This window comes from Papilio polytes, unplaced genomic scaffold (assembly GCF_000836215.1).
Source record: "Papilio polytes unplaced genomic scaffold, Ppol_1.0 DF824492.1, whole genome shotgun sequence".
NCBI lineage: Eukaryota > Metazoa > Arthropoda > Insecta > Lepidoptera > Papilionidae > Papilio > Papilio polytes.
Window position 1 is genome coordinate 380,810 of NW_013524712.1, and position 3,970 is coordinate 384,779.

General features: G+C 34.4%; 1 long non-coding RNA gene across 1 annotated transcript; it reads left to right on the top strand.

The window, feature by feature from the left end:
- Positions 1–154: 154 nt before the first annotated feature.
- LOC106106216 lies at positions 155–3,113 on the top strand. Its single transcript, XR_001225789.1, has 3 exons — positions 155–250; positions 1,808–1,873; positions 2,160–3,113. It is a non-coding gene; the product is annotated as an uncharacterized LOC106106216 (long non-coding RNA).
- The last annotated feature ends 857 nt before the right edge of the window (positions 3,114–3,970 follow it).

Genomic DNA, 3,970 nt, shown 5'->3' on the forward strand with positions numbered 1-3,970 from the left:
CTAAAGCGTGACGTAAGAGTAGGGCTTTCTATTAAAAAAAGAATTATTCAAAAATATGCTGTAATTGCTGACATCTTACGCAACAAAGAAATGTGTGTTTACGCTATATTATACTCTACTATTTTTGGTAGAAAAAAATAGTTTTTTTACTACCAAATCTGAAAGTAATTATAACCGGTTTCCAGATGACGAAGATGTCTCCAAGTCAGGAGTGAGTATGGCGGAGATGGAGACAGCTGTTATGATGCAGGTGACTAACAAGATAGCTTTCGCACGCGATTTTGTTCGCCCCCATAATAGATGTTACTTTAGCTTTTGTAATTTACTAGCTCGTGACTTTGTCTGTGTGGAAAACAAAAATATAGCCTACTAAAAGATTTTTTAATCGGTTTAGTATTTGAGTTATTTCAATACATACAAAAATACAAATCTTCTATATGTTTGTATAGATTTTGTCACTGATTCCGTCTGCCTGGAATTAAAAATAGTGATGGTCAACTCGAGTTCGTAACTTGAGTCAACTCGAGTTGGGGGAAACTCGAGTCGAGTCGAGTTGAATTCTCTTTAACTCGAGTTCGAAGACCGAATGGAACCGACATGGAGCGAAGGTTAAACTTTGTGAAGTTAGCCCCCTCACTTTCTTTTTTTAACTTTTTTTTATGCAAATCGTTTAAAAATAGTTAGAGAGGGTTTGAGAGAAAATAAAATCGTTTGAGAGTTCCTCCGTAAAAGTAATTTAAATTTTTAACGTGAAGTTGGCCCCCACACTTCATTTTTTTTTAATTTTCCTCATACAAATCGGCAGAGAATCGTCGAGAAAAAGACTGCTATATAATTTCAGCTTATTTTACAGTAAATTTTATTTTTATTTAAATTCAGCCAAAAATACTTGAAAAACGATTCGATTTGAAACAATAACTTGTTTTTTTATTTATAACTCTCCCATTATAAATAAATAACATAAAAATAAATAATTGAAACAAATAAAAATATAATTTGTTATTCCAATTTTATGCCAAGCCGAGGGAATCATTTGGAAAAACTCAAAAAAACATTTACTTGTCCATCCAGTTAACTCGAGTTCAACCCGAGTTACGTGGATTTTAACTCGAGTTACGTTTTTCCCGAGTTGGCACATCACTAATTCCGTCTGCCTGGAATTAAAAAAACTAAAGTAAGTAATCTATGTGTTCCAGACTTTTCTCTAGTATGACAATCATCGAAATCCGTTCAGTTTAAAATACAAACATAATAGGACTAGGATGTATTTTTGTTAATAATATTAGTATGAATAATTCAAAAGAGCGAATTACGATAGTGTGAGTTAACTCCGTACAGCGCCATCTAGTTACAAATGCAATATTATGTTTCAGTTTTTTACTATTATAAAGGGAAGATTAGTACTTTTGTATGTATTGAAATAATTCAAAAACTACTGGACCGATTTCAAAAATCCTAACACCATTGAAAAGCTACGTTATCACTAAAATAGGTTTTTTAATTCCTCGTGACGAAGTCTTATTAAAATTATGTAAAATTGTATATATTTAAAAGGGTTTTTTTTTCAAACTAGCAGTGTTTAACACACCGTCAAATTCCCTGATAGTACCTTTTGGATCCACAAATAGAGGTCTATTTACTTTATTCAGGGGACGGTAAATGGATAGTATCCAGGGGAAGAGACGGGGAAGGGGATTTTTTCTATACATGCCCTCAGTATTAATGTTTTCTCTAGATTTGTTTCTAAGTTACTAAAATTTTAATTCTACCATTTTGTACTATTTCTTACTTTTTCTATGATTGTCAGGAGCTGCTGTCGGTGCAGGAGGCGCGCGCGACGGAGCGCGCTGCGGCGCTGCGCAGCGAGACTACGGTAAAAACTACCAGATGTTACCATTTTCTACCGAATTCTACCGAGTTTACCTAATCTTCAAAACTAAATTATCTCCGATGTTCACTAAATTCTACCACATTCTACTAATTTTTACCGAAATCTACTAAATCCTACCATATTTACCTAAATTTTAGATAATTGTAAGTAAGCAAAAGAATGTCATTTTACCACTTTATCAATAGCTACCAAATCCTACTATATAGTACCAATTCAGTACTTTCCAAATGCTACCATTATGTAAGATCTAATACATGTGTACTTCCAGAGCGGGTCGTGTCGCAGCAGGAGACGGAAGGAGAGGGAGAGGGAGCGGCACTGGCTGGACAGCCGCGCCTCAGAGACCGACCTCTGAACACGCTGTATACTGCTGTACACAACATCCTGTATACATGGCGTGGACATCTAGTACACAACATTGAATATCTATACTTGGTTGAACATCATGTATATGTAGTTGAACACCCTGTGTATATGGTTGAACTGTATACATGGTTGAACATCCTGTAAACAAGGTGGAACAGCCTGTATACATATGTATGTACAACTATGTAGTTGTACACTTGTAAGTGGTTGAAAACTTGAGTATATGGTTACATACATACTGTATACATACATGGTTGTACACTTGTAAACATATTTGAACACCCTGTATATGTGGTTGAACGCCCTGTATACATGAACACCCTGTGTATTTGCTTAAACAACAAACTGTATATAAAATTGAACCCCTGAGTATATGATTGAACAAATTGAATCACGGTTGAATATCGAATCACCCTTTTAACAAATTTACAAGAAAAGACAGGGGAGGGGACTCTTGCTGTACTCTCCCCTGTCTTAAATTTTAACAAAATTGTAGCTTCTCTGGCGTTAATTCAAGGCTATATAAAACTGACGTCAATCAAATTAGTTACGTCAGAAATCAATTGTAAATTAGATGACGTCATAGAGATGACGTATTAGCTTGTGGGCGTGGCTTAGCGGGAGGCGTGGTCACCACTTTAATTATTACGTTTTTTATTTGGAAAATCCATACAAATGATTTCTATTTCTTTATATAATTGTTAATAAAATTATATCACGTCTTCCTCTTGAATAAATAACTTGATTTAAGTTTATTTTACTTAATAGCTTAAGTAATGGACGTGTCTAAGCCCCGCCCCCGCGTGTACAGAGATGGTGCTAGGCAGGACTGGTATCAAATAAATATTATATTATATACTGAGTTTTATTTCAAAATTAAAACCCTTTTCGTAATAAAAAAGTTTGACTTGTTTGACCAAACTATCGCACGACTGTTTAGTCTCGTTGCTTAAATGTTACATTACTCGATTAGTTGTGCAACTAAACAGTTGGCTGCACAATCGACAATCACACTTGTGAGATAGTTTAGTCAAACGTGTGTGTAATTGCCAAGTCATAAATTCTTATGATGAGACAATTTGTGGAATATATCAATGAGGAAGAATTGCCTATTTTAAATACTCGAAACATGCCAAATGGAATCTTTCAGGTTTCCATTTTGAGACCATCATTTGAGATATTTAGCAGATTTTCAGAAAAAAAAATCAAAATATTACAACATTCGTTTTATTCTTAAATTTCCTAAAAAGCCTAAAATGATGGTGCAACGTAAACAATCATACTAAGCTATAAATACGAAAGTTTGGATGGATGGATGTTAGTTTGTAGCCTAAATTGCTGAACGAATTTCGTTGAAATTCGGTATAGATTAGGATAGTCTGGAAGAATACATAGGCTACTCCTTTTTGTTTTATTTCACGGACGGAGTCTCGGAAGAAAGCTAGAGTTTTCATATAAAAAATTATGACCAACTTCACATTCAATATGTGCAATATCAATCTGACTCATTATTTCAGCGATGATCGCAATATCCAATGCGACCATCGCTGAAATAATGATTAATGGTACTCAGAAATACATTCTTAAAATACTGTGAGACAGTAATGCGCAGCGCAGCGAAGGCCAACGGTTCCATAGCTTAAATAATTATATATATTTATAACAAGTATGTATGTATTGTACTTATGTAATTATAGCTTTCGCCCGCAACTC